At 40.8% G+C, this 16,063-nt stretch overlaps 1 pseudogene; it reads right to left on the minus strand.

Annotated features, from left to right (window-relative positions):
* Positions 1 to 11,285: 11,285 nt before the first annotated feature.
* LOC145420601 (TBC1 domain family member 2A-like) lies at positions 11,286 to 16,063 on the minus strand (annotated as a pseudogene).

The raw sequence follows: 16,063 nt of genomic DNA on the forward strand, positions 1-16,063 counted from the left end.
AGCTTGTGGAGAAGACGGGGTTAGTGGCTCTTTTTTAAATCCACCAGACTTGTTTGACAAAAACAGGGATTTTTTTAACACTGAAAATGAGTGTTATTGACCTATTTGTGTGACTTTTGCTTTTTAATGCATTAGTTTAGGTCCGAATTAATGCATTATAACACCAAAGTAGCACAATATTACAAACTATTCAATTGTGGCAACAGTAGATGAGTAACTCCTGTGTTCTTTGAGGTAAAATTACTGTTTTGATGAATGGGGTCTGGTGGAGTGTAACAGCTTCAGTTACTTGTTTAAGAAAAGCTGTTTAATATGGGTAAAGTGGAGAAAATCTTGTGTACATAGCAGCTCATGGTTCTTGTTTGTGCATCTGCTTGTGGGCGTGGCCTTCTGCCACCCACTGCAGATAACATATTGACTGTGAACAGTGGAAAATAATTTTAAAAGGTTTCCTGACTGATAAATCAATACATTTGAAATCACGCTCTTTTTAAAAAATATCAATCAGTCATTTCAAACACCAAGATATGTATTGTGCATTGCCTAAACATATCAGGACAGAATCTTTGATGCATATCAGACCTATAAATAGCCTATAGAAAACTGTCTCCATCAGTCACATGACTCTCACCTCGTAGGCTGTAACAATCAGCCGAGTCCCCTTGTGGTCGGGGCTCAAAATGGTTTACTGGCGTCAGAGACGGATGCTCCAACAAACAATCACCCGGATCCCACTTCCTGTCCAGAGCCGAAACCGCCGTCTCTGAAACGGCCACAAATCAAATTGTTGTTTCCATTGAGAAGACGGTGGGAGATGTGACGGCTGAGTTCAGTCAGCAATAAAAAAAACTGCATCATGTGACCACATCAACAACGACAACAAGTCTTCCTGCTTCCTTTTGTTCAACATGTTCCAGGTTCAATGATTAATTTCGCCTCAGGCAGGAAGTCCGACCAATGGCTCGACTGTCAGAGGTTTAATCTCCTTTTATTGTTCAACAAGGCAACTCATTGGGCAACCTGAGAAAGAAAGGTTGCCCAAAATGTGAGTTTGAGTTATCAGAATGTCTTGAGTCAAGTGCTGAAGAAAGTGAAACTTTTGATTTGAGAGCAACGGTGCTGCCGAGGAAACTGCTCTCCTGGTTGGCCAACATGTTGCCTTGTTGCACTGCAGGTTAAGCTGTGTGTGAGGCTGAATCCAAGCGTCCTTCCTTCAGACTGAAATACAGACTTAACCCAGATAGCAAACATGTCTGGCCTTATCTGGGCACTTTGGGGACCTACAGTTCAGTTATGTTGTGTAGACTGAACACTCCTATATCATCCCAAATCCTAAATCATTATGATGATCTGCACATGAGTACCTCCCATTGGAAACCAGGTTCAAAATGGAGGGAAATTAATAAAGGTTTAGAACCTAATTAGTGCTGCAAATAAAATCCTAAAATTTCCCTCACCAAAACTGAAGCTCAGAACATTTGGACAGTCAGTTAGTACAGAAACCTCACAGCAGCCATATTATTGGTCAGATAATTGCAAAAAAATGCTTCAACAAACATGGTGCAGAGGTCCAGTTCTAACTCCAGTTACTTGAGGTGAAGCCTAGCAGACAGCTAGCCGCTACAGTCAGCTGTATCACTATCCAGCTGTCAGTCAAATAGACCACACCCCTAATTATGCAAACTTCAAGCCTTAATATAATTTAAAGAGGTGAGTTATAAAAACATTCTTGACCTGTAGACGTGTTATGAAGGTGTAAATTATCTATAGAGACAAAAAACGTTTTTATATAAACTGTAAACATGTTTATTTCTGCTGTAAAGTTTTAACATGGGGGTTTATGGGGACTGACTCACTGCTGGAGCCTCCGGTGGATGTTAGAGGAACTGCAGCTTGTGGGCACTTTACCATTTGCATCAGTGGAAACAGCAACTTTCATTCACATTATTCAAGAAATGTTGCCTTTACAAGCTGTTTACAGTAAACTGAAGCTGAAGGTGTTTCCATGGAGACATCCTAAGGATGAAGTCTGGAGTTTGGACGTTCTCTGGGTTCAGTCAGTTTAAAGTTTGTTGTGTTCAAACATCGACCTGCTGACATGTTTCTGGTCTGAGTCTGTGACGATGAACATCTGTGTGCAGTTTAACACTTTTTGTTCCTGAGATGTTAATGGGCGCAGCTGATTGGCTCCGACCGGCGGTGTTTAGGCTGCGACTGTTCCCATCATGCACCTTGTCTCTGCCAAACACCTTCACTTTGACAGATAAACCGCTCAGAGAGGCCAAACTGAGGAGCGTCTCCTCCAAACAAAAACAAAACAACCCGACAGATTCACAAGCTGTTGTGGAAAATCTCTCCGTGTGCAGAAAACTGGACCTCAGTCTGACATTCAGCTTTCAATTATTAAGCGCATGTGTGTGAAAAAGCAGCGAGGCCGTGGTCGCCGCACTCGATGCTCTGAGCATGTTAACTAATTGCACTAAAGATGGAGTTCATTCATCACTGACGTCCGTTTGAATTAGCTGTAAAGTATTTTAGATGAACAGTGTTCGTAGCTCAGATATTACCACACACACTTACACTCTCTCACACACACATTTATTCATGTTTAAACGTCCCAAAAAGAAAAAACTAAGAGCAATCAAAGGAAATATTTAACTCCTGCTATTCAGATACACTTAGATTAGTTTGGACCATGTGACTGCTGTCGCCGGGCAGATTAATTTGACTGCAGATTAACCTGGAACTGAGAAGTTTCATTCCAACATCAGAAAAGTCTGATCATTTCAAGTATTCAGTTAGAATTTGTACAGACACTTATATACAGGACTCAAATCAATCAGTGTGATTGGAATAATGACAAAAACGAGATTGAAAACAAACGTGGTGATATAAAAACAGTAAAATCCTCATCAGGCTTTAAGTGGTGTGTCTCCTAAAACACAAACAGACTTCACTTTGGGGTATTTTTGTCCAGACATCTCTACAGAATTGTTTTAATTAAGAAACTTTAGAGGGTGTTCTGGCGTGACCGGCCTGTTTAAGGACTTTATGTGAAAATCATAAACTAACAAAGCAAATTTGTTATTTATTTAACTCTATTTCTTCTTGGAATGAAACATTTCAGCTCCACTTCCTTGTCTGCTGATTAATTGTATGTTTCATTTACCATTATCCATCCAGTCGGCACGCAGAGGTCAAGCTGCTGCTGAAGGTATAGGGTCAGCAGGTGAGCTGTGGGTTAGTGACACTCCAATCAGAATCTTTGTATCGACTGACTTATGCAGCGTTGTCATAATCAGACTGCTTTTTTTTTCAGTGGATCTTATTGTATTTTTTTTATTTAAACACAGGGTGCATCTAACTTTAAGGTCAAATCTGTCAAATTTGCATAAAGAAAACAGCTTTTAAAAAAAAGAAGCACCAGTTTGAAATCACACAGGTAAAAACACAAAACACAAATTTAAGGCTGATTTAAGTCAAATTCTGTCTCGTCTCAGAAGGTAAAGAATGTTTCCAAAACCTGAACTGAGCCCCAGATCTGTCACAAACGTGACCTGGTGTTTGTGATGTTTGAGCTGCTTGTAGCTCAGTGAGATTTAGGTTACAGCCTATGTGAAAACATTTCACCTCTTCTTTAAAATAAAGTATAAAAACTTCATCGTTACTGGAGGGTTATCAGGTTGCATCTCGTCTTTCTACTTTAAGAAGTTTAGAATGGGTTAGCTTTGAGTCTCGACAAATTTGACCAAACTCACAAAAACTATCCAAATACAAAGTAAATTTCATGTATGTTTTTTTTTTTTTTTTTACTTCACAACATTGTTTCAGTTCATCACCATTATTTTTTCCCAAAGATTTGCTTTATGTATTTCAGTTAACTAAAGTGTTTTTTCAGGCTTTAGTAATTATAATAAGTGGTCTGAACAGGAGGTAGGTGGGGCTACTGTGCCCTACGTCATACAGCTTCAAAAGAGGAAAACAACTCTTTGAATCTAAGCCTTTAGAGTGGCAACCTGAGCTTTTGGCTCACAGGGATTACTTGAGAAATTCTTTATTTGAAACCTGTTCAGTATGACAGGAAATAACTAAAAGCAGAAGAGCAGATGTATTCAGGATGACTTCCTCTTGTTTGATAAGATAAGATAAGATAGAACTTTATTAATCCCTCGGGTGGGTTCCTCTGGGAAATTCGATTTAATCCCTCCTTTGAGCTGGTTCTTTGAGTTTGTGTGACCAAGGTTTTAGGTGGTCAGTAGTATTTCACAGAACCTGAAGAGGACGGTTAACCTGCCCCCGTTTCTGCATGCCGCTCTTCAGGTGTGATATCATATCTTTGGTATTTGGAGATCTCGGCAGTCACAGCTAAAATGGTCTTATTTATTCTCCTGTGAAGTTTATAGGTCCATTTGTCAGAGCCTTGAAGTTGTTTCTTGCTTTTTACCCCTCAGCCATAAAAGGTTCACCTTTTAGTGACCTGAACTTCAATGTGAAGGTCAGAGGTCAAGTTTTCTGAAAATGTTGTCGTAGGTGCATCTGCTAGGAGGCTGGGGGTAGCACTTAAAACTTAACAACATTTTAATAACATGTTTGCATATTCTCTCCCGATTATTAACATCTCAACCCAGACTACTCTGATATTTTCTTAAGAACATCAGTGGTCAGTTTGATATAATGTCCTAAAATGTCCATTTGTATTTTTTATCGATTTTTATTACCCATAACGGTAAAAAGAATCCCAAATCTAGCTCTTTAAAGTTTAAAGACTTGCAACTTGAGCCAACCTTTAAGTCTGTGCACAGCTCTTTGAGTAATCCTGTTAACAGACCAACCAAACCAGTTACAGGTTATTTATTTTTATTCAGATGTGATTTTCTGAGCCTTGGCAGTGATCTTTCTTTAACATTGGAGTGTCTCTAACTCGTCCTCTACATGCCACCCTTCTCACTTCGGTTGTAGGTTTTAAATAAGGCAATCTGAGACTGTTTGCCTGCTTCCTCGGGCCCGGATCGGAGCAGATGAAGGGCCGGTGTTGTAGTAAAGTTGCATGTCCATGTGTCCCAGCTCCGTATTGCAGCGCGTCGTCTTCGTACGGTGTGAATAATCTGCTGTTAGATCCACAGCACTAAAAACTCTGACGTCTTTGTTTCCTTCGGATGTGACTCTTTGTCTTCATGAGGGACGGCTTCATAGCAACAAGAAAAAGTTAAGACTTTAGGCAACACAAGTTTAACTGTCAGGTGTAACACTAGTGTTTGTTTTCTCTGCAGTACGAAGTGGTTTGTAACATTGAAGAACTTTTTCTTTGGCTCTGGGTTGTTTTTTTATATTTATCATTTCTTATGTATATTTGTTTTTTAAGAAAAATAATAAAAAGGAAAATTTGAATCTGTGCTTGGTATCTTTCTTGACTTTCAAGATCTGTGTGTTATCATATCAGAAGGGAATATGATTGACAGATTAATCGTTTGGCCTCCGAAATGCCCGAAAATATCCAACAAATGGTCCCAAGTGGAAATGTATGTACACAACCTGACAGGACACATTGGTGGTTATTTTTCTGTTGATCTGAACAATAATCTGTCTTCTTACCCTTTTGTGACACTTAAAAAATTTCTGTTGACAATGGTAACATTGTAAACAGAATGTTACCATTTAACACAATGTAAAATGGTAACATTGTAAACATAATGTTACCATTTAACACAATGTAAAATGGTAACATTGTAAACAGAATGTTACCATTTAACACAATGTAAAATGGTAACATTGTAAACAGAATGTTACCATTTAACACAATGTGAAATGGTAACATTGTAAACAGAATGTTACCATTTAACACAATGTAAAATGGTAACATTGTAAACAGAATGTTACCATTTAACACAATGTAAAATGGTAACATTGTAAACAGAATGTTACCATTTAACACAATGTGAAATGGTAACATTGTAAACAGAATGTTACCATTTAACACAATGTGAAATGGTAACATTGTAAACAGAATGTTACCATTTAACACAAGGTAAAATGGTAACATTGTAAACAGAATGTTGCCATTTAACATTATGTTAAATATAACTAACGGATTTACTTTACCAAATGGACCATCCCGGCCTTGCCGTATTGGTCTATTTGATTCACCTTTGTTTTTATTGTTTATTTTATTTTCACTTGCTACACATAGGACAGACATGACTGGGAGAAAGAAAGGGGAGAAAGAAAGAGGGAAAGAAAAACAGCAGGGAAGAGGAATGGTGATAAAGGGCAAAAAACAAAAACCAACAAAACAAACAGATAAAAAATATATATATCAGTCACTTCAACTCAAAGAAGTCCAGACGCTTTTCTTTCCAAGCTTCTTTGACTGACTGTTAGGACAACTTATTTATTGCAAGCATGCAGTACAAGAATAACTCGATGTTTCTGACTTTGCATTACGAATTGTTTACCCACTGACAAACATTTCAAATTAAATTAAATTCAAAAACAATTTGTGGTAACCTGATTTTAATTCAAAAAGAATCATTAACAACACTTCTTGTAATGGTGTCAAAATCAGCCCAACTTTTATTTTCAAATGCAAAAAGTAAAAGAAAATGAGCCAACATACTGGACACATATAATTGTCAATATAATTGTTTATAAACAATTATACTGTCATCATTGTTACAGATATGGAAACTTTATTAACAATTTGTCCAAGTAAAAAAATGCCCTGCTAATTGTTGGGGTTTTCTCTCCTCTAGCCCTTTCCTTTAAGCTCTTCTTTACATCCCCCCACCCCCACCTTTTCTTTTTTCTTAATAATATAACAATAAAAACAATTGGCTGCATTTTAAATGTGTCAGATCAATGTCTTTATTCAAGAATACATGAAATGGTAATAGCTGCATGTGTGTTTGTGTGTGTGCATAATATGCATACTTTACTTGTTGGATCCAAATCCCACAAGGAATCAAATAAAACAAGAAGACAAACAAAAACAAAACAAAAATATATTTCTCTCCCTTCCCAGGTCAGGTTCACAAAAGCATTGCAGCTCTTTATTCCTCTTGTACAGCTCCAGAGTCTGTCAGCCAAAAAGAAACTACTGAGGTTCCAACACCCAGTGTTTCTGTAAACACAGATGAAAATGAACAGTCATCCACATCTAAAAGATTTGTAGATTCGAGGGACCGGTATAATACATCTAGTACATCTTTGTTTAAACCTCAGAACACATAAAGGGAACAAACCATTGTATACAGATTTAAAAGTGCGCAAAGCAACGAACAGTCACCCTCTGAAACAGCTGAGGTTATCACAACCATTGTTTCTGTAAATACACAGGAACAGTCACCCACCTCAAAAAGATTAGTATATTCAAGGGACCAGTGTATCTACTCTGGTCAAAAGAATCCATGCTTCGTACTGATGTCCACAATTCTTTTTTATTCCTCTCACAATCATGGAGCACCGTGAAAACTAGAAACGAGTAAAATAATATCAATAGCACATATGACATCCATCTCAGCCACTTATTTCTTTTCACAAGATGCACAAGTGCTTAACAAATAACAGCATAATGTTTTTACCGTGTACGCCTTGTAAAACCAGTAGTAGAAAAGTTGTAGATTCGTGCTCTTGTGGGGGAGACGTATGTTATCCACCACCTCGATAGCTAGCCGAGAGTTCGAGGGTCACTAGAGCCGCCGAGAACGCATGAACTACTTACGGTAGGACGTTTTGCCAAAGTAAGACGTTTTGTCAGAACACCGAGTCCTCAGGAGGATGCAGCCCATGAATTTGGACACGATCTCAGATGCACTTCTGGTGTTGTCATGGCAACCCACACAAACATTTCAGCGTCAGCTACAATGAGGCGGAGCCCTTACTGAGACACTGAGCTCAGGTAGAGTGAAAGACAACATTTTTCCGCATCCAAAACAGCAGCGCTGTTCCTGTGACCTCTAGTAAAGCCTCTACTTGGGAAAAGGGAGTCTTTCATCAAAGCATCCTGCAGAAGTTGAATAAAAATATGCAAATGTTTAAATGATGCAACTTAATGAAGGCTGACAGCAGTTGTACTATTTTACATTGCAGCGAACAGGGGTGACCATTATTTTCAACGTTTTTACAGCATTTTTCACATTGAAAGTGAAATAATATAAATAATGTCTCAATTAAATTGCGTTAATATTTAAAAATACAAAAACTACAGCTTTGTTCACAAGCCAATAAAAATGTACTTGGGCCAGTGGTAAATGAAAATAACACTTATTCAGCACCTGGTTGTTGCGGCTGCATCAGGACACCAGATGTTCAGCCTCCATCCTGTAGGCAGACTTATCCCCGTCTGAGAGGAGTCCAATAATGGTGGTGTCATCTGCAAGCTTAATTAATTTGACAGACTGGTGGTTGGAGGTGCGGCAGTTGGTGTACAGGGAGAAGGGCATAGAAGAAAGAACACAGCCCTGAGGGGAGCTGGTGCTGATGGTCCGGGAGTCCAAGACATTCTTCCCCAGCCTCACTGGTTGCTTCCTGTCCGTCAGGAAGTCAGTGATCCACCGGCAGATGGGATCAGGCACATTCATCTGGGAAAGCAATCCTTGAAGAAGGTCTGAAAGGATGGTGTTGAAGGTAGAGCTGAAGTCCACAAACAGGATCCTAGCATAGATTCTGCAGGACAAAGTGTAGGGCCATGTTGATGGCATCGTCTACAGACCTGTTGGCTCTGTATGCAAACTGCAGGGGGTCCAGGAGGGGGGCCATGAGGGTCTTAAGATAGGAGAGAACCAGGCGCTCAAAAGACTTCCTGACCAGATGTCAGAGCCACAGGTCTGTAGTCTTTTCGTCCAGTGATCTTTGGCTTCTTGAAAGCTATATATGATATAAAAATTATATAAAAACTGTTAATCAGCAAAAGAAATGATATCATAGTTCTTATAAAGAAAGCCTCTATCAATCAAACACCAGCAGTGTAGCAATGTTGTTCACTTACACTGTATATAAAACACTGATTTTGGCTACATCCAGTTTTTACTGTATTATAAACATTTTTTACCATGAAGAGTAAAGTGTTTGGCATTTTTGTCATTGTTATTGAGCTCAGAGATCAGGCCCAGCCCAGTATCTACCTGGTTATGAGCAAGGAGCTGGAGGTGATAACTCAACAATAACCAGGCCATGCATGCATGGATGGATGCATGGATGGATCAGTTTGTAGGCTGTGTGTGGTCAGCAGCAGGCTGCTGGGTGTGGACCAAGAGGGAAAGCCCAGCATGTGAAACCCATCAGCAGAAGGCCAGAACAAAGGTGCACAGACAAACGCAGCCCAGACACTCAGGCAGGACGAGTAAAATAAATGGCAGCAAACACAGTATGATGTGGTAAAATGTGCTTTCTTTCACAAACAGATAGCACAAACAAGAATCACAAGAATCTCCTTTGTGGTTCTTGTTTTTCTTTTGAGTACATTAATAAAAAGTTGAAATAAAGTGGCAATAAAATTCATGCACTGAAGACCACACGAAACCCTAATTCACCCTACTACCTGTTGCCTTCACATTCCATTTGCATCCCTTGTCCACAGAATCAAAAATGACCCTTCTTCGCTAAAGATCGAACATAAAGCAATTGCATTATAAATGGAAGCCCATTTTGCATTAAGAAACACTATCAGCAATCAGAAATTGTGTATATCAGAGTTCTCTGTTTTTACTGTCCTGAAAACTGCATTAATTCAGTGGATGCGGTTAGGTTCAAAACAACGTAATATAAGAGGGATCCAATTTTTATCCATTCATGTACCAGCTACTGGCTTTTTGCTGTTATGTTCTCATATCGCATTAGAGTTTATTTGCCAGGTGTCAGAAGTCTAATAATGAATAAAGTTCAGGATATGCTTAAAAACTCACCTCAGTATAGCCGTCATCAGAAGGAAGTGCGCTTCACTGACTCATCAACTTGTCTCAGGCTTTCCACAAAGTTTCACAGTTGACCTTAAAGTAAGATGCTGCAAGCTTACCTTGCAGTGTATTCCTTTTTAAGGTCTAAAGACCTTAAAGTGCGCTATAGATTGAAGTGATTTGAACTGACAACAGGGCTAATTCAGCACTTCAAGTTAACATCAATAAAAGTTTTTAAATTTATTCTGATTTCCGTTTGTTTTCATTGCCTGTGCTATCTGTTATTTAGTTCAAATTGTGGGTAGATAATGCTGTGCTGTCATGTGACCTGTTCTCTCATGTGTGCCTTTCTCTTGTTTTGTATGTATTTCTCGTTTGTTATTTATTCCTATTTTATTCCTGCAATTGGTATGGAATTCATTTTTTAAAAAAATTGATCAGTGTTTTGAAATTAGATGTGATGAAGATGTGACCTTAATTTACAAAATCAACATCATGTTGGATTCAATGAGACATGAAACTAGTGCATGAAACAGGTCTCAGTAAATGTTCTCATAGACTGCAATACACTGCCCCCTGCTGGTCATTATAAAGTCTGCAGATGTCATTTGACATGAATGTCATATTTGTGAAACAAAATAAAGGACTCTGTAAAATAAATGAAAATCAAATATTTATATACAGAATATTTATGTACAAATGCTGAAAAAGACATTTGAACAAGATGCACACCCAGTAAAATTAAAAAAAAGAAAAGAAAAGTCAGTTTTATCATGTGACTATCATGCTGTCATTTCTGCACAATGCACTTTACACCAGATCAAAATAAAACACTGTGAGGTCGTTCTAACCGGAAGCCCAGAGAGCTTCGACAATGCAGCACAATGCCCTGAAGCATCAGCATCAAAATATACTTCAAGTACCAAAAAGTACTCATTGTGCAGAATGCCCTATTTTTGAATAGCTGGACATTTTAATTACTTTATCACCAGCTGTGACTACAGCTGATAATCAACCATGTTTCATAGGGATGTGACTACATTTAGAAATGTCACGCATTTTTAGGTATAAAGCAAAAGATGCAATGAAATAAATAAGCTATCACATATTAATCCAAATGAATTCACTGAAATACATCTGCACATTTCTGCAGCCTGACTTATTACACACGTGAACACAGTACACATTTGTTTACTGCAAGCTTGTTTCAGAGATGTGATGCAGTTAAATCTGTATGCGTCTGTTTCCTTGTAGTGTTAGTAGAGATGGTGAACCTGACACAATCCTGTGTTTGGTGTGAAGGAAACCAGTTAACAGCCGGTTTAGTAAAATTCTCTTGAACTCATGGAAAACTCATCGTCGTCTCGAAGTGAGCAGCTGAAGCGTCCCGTGTGATCAGAGGTCCTCGTCATCCTCGCTCACCATGACGTCGAGCTCTTTGTCTTTCCGTACGACGCTCTCGGTGATGAACTCCTTGTGCTGCTCCTCCAGCTCACGCAGCTCCGCCTGCAGGCGCTCCAGGTGGAGCACTCGCCGGTTCCTCAGCAGCCGGCTGGGGAATGGGTTCATGTCGTTGAAGGCGATGCTGGTCAGCTTCCTGCATGGACACACGCAGGTGGAAAGGACTCGATCACCAACACAGAGGAACTGGAAACTGATCAGCTTGAGTGTTTCTGTTTTATGCTGCTTGATACTTCAGGTACTGCAGTTTGAGCAGGAAATACTGGACTGACTGGACCACATGTATCCGAGAGCTGCAGATACTTAAAAATCTTTAAATCGTTGTTACTGTGATCAGGGAAATTTAAACTTCTCACAAAATTTCAGTAAAAAGGGTTTGAAGCTCAAAGATTCAACAGCTACATCCGCTACACTTCTGAGAGTGTAACAGCTCGTAGATTAAGGCGGGTGGAGGCGAGTGCGTACCTGGCATTGGAGACGGTCTTTGTGAAGAAGCGTAGGTACTGGTAGATCTCCACGCTGTCGTGAATCTTCAGGATGTCGTCCTCTTTGTATTTGAACAGAGCCAGAGTGTATCTGAAGATCACCTGCAGCACAGACACACATTTCATAACAGGACACTCACGCCACACAATTAATTGGAAACTTTGAGGAGGTGAGTCATAAAATTACTCTTTCAGTTGTGGTGCAGTTGGGCCCTTTACTCATTACAGCTCTGATCGATTTCCAATAAGCCACTTGGTTCCTCAGTTGCCAGATAATATTAACTTACTTGGTAGTTGAGCTTTAAGTTTAAATTAAACTTTTGGGTTGGATCTACGTGGCTGAAGCTGTTGTCAGCATTTATCCCTGTGTGGTATATATTTCTGTGTCTGAACTGTGATTTTATTTCCTGAGACAAACGATGTAAAAGCTGCGCTGCATTTGTCACATTGCAGAAACAAGCCCAAAGCCATTGTCCCGCTCATCGTCTGGATTTACGCTGCTTGTGGTAGACTGTGAGGTCGTTACTAGAATGATCTGCTTTCCCACTCCTATTTCATGTCACATGACAGTTCCCCATGCTTAGTAAACAATGTCTTATTACTCCTAAAATGTAAATAAAGACATCTAAAGGTGAAAACAAAATCATTTTTGTTTCCATGGACACTACTGTGGTGCATTCAAGTGTTGTCTGCATTTCTGTCATGGTGTGTTCGGGTGTATGGTACCTTGGTACCCTCATACAGGAAGGCGTCCCACAGAGGCATCAGGATGTCGCTGGGCAGACTCTCCACAAAAACCACCAGGAACCAGTTGAAGGTGACCAGAGAGACGTCAATGTTGTGATCCTCAAAGTGAGATGCCAGGCGAGGAAGCTTCTCCGCCATGAAGTCCTTCAGCACGCGCTGGTCCGCCTGAGCACAAAGACTCACAGAGATCAGCCTCACTGATCACTAAAACAGATCACAGCAGGCAAGCAGGTGAGTGTGTCTGCTGACCTGAGAGGCCACCAGATTCTTGGTGTAGTAGTCCTGAGGCATGATGGCTTCCGCCACCAGACACCAGAAGGCGTCTTCGTCACTTTGGAGGACCAGCAGAGCGAGGGCCGCTAACCTGTGGACATTGATGGAAGGTGAGGTTCTGCCTGGAAGGCGGGTCCACATAAGAACTCAGATATAAAATTTATACTTTTGTTCTGACCTGTTGAGTACCTGGCAGTAGCCAATGGCAGGGTTATGCCCGGAGAAGGCCAGAAGGATGCGGCGGAGCTGCTGGAGGGCGGGGCTGGAGGGCGGGGCTGGACGGCGAGGAGAAGTGCTGATTGGTCGTCAGGGTTCGGTGAAGGTCCAGCTGGACCTGCCTGGAGGCAGGATTAGGAGCTGTCCGACTCTTCTCACACAGCTGGAAACAGAACAGGATTACTGAGTGCTCGCCAGCATTCCCAACAGGAAGAAGGAGGAGCCACCTGTGCTCAGGTGCGGATAAAGCACTCTCTCTCTCTACAGCTGTACCTGCTGATAGCGTTGCGTGTGGCACTCTTGGCTTGTCAAAGTTCTGGCTCGGACCAAACAGCGCCACACTCTCTGCCGATACTCCCGAGGGACGCCTTCACGCACCAGAATTTTGAGCTCAGGTGAGATGATGAAGTCATCGTCGGACCTGCCTGCAAGGTACTGAACCCAGCGGCTCAGCAGGGAGTGCTCCAGACCTCCTACAGAGACAATGATGTATGATATAAAAAGAGGATAACCATTATCTGTTAAGCATTATGTTACAATGTAACATAATGTAAAATTGTAACATTGTAAACATAATGTTACAATTTTACATTATGTTACAGTTTAACATCATATAAAATTGTAACATTATGTTTACAATGTTACAATTTACAAATTGTAACATTGTAAACATAATGTTACAATTTTACATTATGTAACAATTTAACATAATGTAAAATTGTAACATCGTAAACATAATGTTACAATTTTACTTTATGTTACAGTTTAACATCATATAAAATTGTAACATCATGTAAAATTGTAACATGATGTTACAATTTTACATGATGTTAAATTGTAGCTGTTAAGGGTGGTGAGTTAGCGAACCTAGACGCGGACCTCTCGTTTAAGTTGAACAGTGTCTTTATTTACAGTGAAGCCAAAATCAATCCACAGTTATCCACAGTGCAAGTCCCTTCAGTGCTCCTCTCCCCGTCTCCCCTCGTGTGTCCACAAAACTCCCTAGAATCAGTGAAGTGTCCCCTTCCGTCTCTCCGTCTCGATCGCGTCCAGGCTTAGTAGGCAGCTCAGAGCGGCAGCACTTACGGGTCGGAGGTCTCCCGTTGCTACGCGACCGCGTAACAATCGCAGCGGAGAAAAAGCGGAGCGAGAGAGGAGAACAAAAAAACACACACACACACAGGTCGACCGGTCGGGGCACCGTCCGACTCTGACAGTAACATAATGTAAAATTGTATTATGTTTACAATGTTACAATCCCTACCCTCACCTATGGCCACGAGCTGTGGGTAGTGACCGAAAGAACGAGATCGCGTATACAAGCGGCAGAAATGAGCTTCCTCCGAAGGGTGGCTGGCCTCTCCCTTAGAGATAGGGTGAGAAGTTCGGCCGTCCGGGAGGGGCTCAGAGTAGAGCAGCTGCTGCTCCACATCGAAAGGAGCCAGCTGAGGTGGTTCGGGCATCTGACAAGGATGCCCCCTGGGCGCCTCCTGGGTGAGGTGTTCCAGGCATGTCCCACCGGGAGGAGGCCCCGGGGCAGACCCAGGACACGCTGGAGAGATTATATCTCTCGGCTGGCCTGGGAACGCCTCGGTGTTCCCCCGGATAAGCTGGAGGAGGTGGCTGGGGAGAGGGAGGTCTGGGCCTCTTTGCTTAGGCTGCTGCCCCCGCGACCTCGGATAAAGCGGATGAAGATGGATGGATGGATGGATGTTACAATTGTAAAATTGTAACATTATGTTTACAATGTTACAATTTCACATTATGTTAAATTGCAACATAATGTAAAATCGTAACATTAAGTTTACAATGTTACAATTGTAAATATAATTTACCCAATTAATTCTGTCATAACAGAAGTATGACTTCTCTGTGTTATTAATCCGTATTAATATCATAGGGAGATTAATATCCCTACAATATTAAGCATCAGACTTTATCAAATTTTCTAAAAACTTTTTTTGTTGGATAGTGTAGCGCAGCTGGATAGTGTAGTGGTAATACTACACATCTTTGGAGTCGCACGTTCGATTCCCACCCAGTATCCAGTAAGGGTCCTGGCTAGACCCCTCATGCTAACCAAAAATCCCTGGAATGGTGCGGCTATGTCTGCAGTCTCTCCGCTTAAATTTAGAGCTTGCTTGCTTGTTTGTTAAATGTATTATTTACTGTTTTTAGTTTACTCCATGATGGGGCTGGATATCGGGCGTCCTGCACCACCCATCCGGTCTGGAGCATAGCGAAACCATTTCTGCACTGTTTGAACGAAGGTAAACTCAGAAACTGCCCCCACCTGCTGAGTCAGGCCATCTAAGACAACAAAAAAACCCAAAAACAAACAAACAAAAAAACAGTAAAAAAAAGAGGGGTTCAATTAGAGTTCAAATATGAATAACCTCTCGCCAAAAGTCTTTAACAGCTAGAAAGCTGGCAAACTACTAAGCTGATCAACATGAAAGGCACAAGGTGGAAATCAGCAAACTGCTGCCTCACTTTGTTCACCTGTGCTCTATATTTCATGGTCCGGTTGGCTGCAGGACCAAACATTTGGCCTTACACCTTATTTCTTTATGTTTTGCTTCCAAGGTGCCAGACTTGTAGGTAACTTTTTACACTGACATGACCTCAGCAATAGTTTCCAGTCTTTCAACTTCCTTGGGCTTTGGCTGCTTTTTTACTCATTTTCAGTCCAGTCCTTCTACCTGACCATTTTCAGAGAACTCTAAGGAGCTTGGGGGAAAAAAACAACCGGACTTCTTTAACTTTTTTGAAGACGTTTCGCCTCTCATCCCAGAAGCTTTTTCAGTTCACTGAAGCCTCATAAGAAAGTGACACAATGACATTTAGATAATAAAACTCGCCAAAAATGAACCTTAAGAGCACTGTCTCTTTAAATACCCTCTTTTGCTTGGTCTGCTCCTTATTTTTTCCTCATTTTTTCTTACTTTGGAGGACCAGCAGAGCGAGGGCCGCTAACCTGTGGACATTCAT

The sequence above is a fragment of the Astatotilapia calliptera genome, chromosome 2 (genome assembly GCF_964374335.1).
Source record: "Astatotilapia calliptera chromosome 2, fAstCal68.1, whole genome shotgun sequence".
Classification (NCBI taxonomy): domain Eukaryota; kingdom Metazoa; phylum Chordata; class Actinopteri; order Cichliformes; family Cichlidae; genus Astatotilapia; species Astatotilapia calliptera.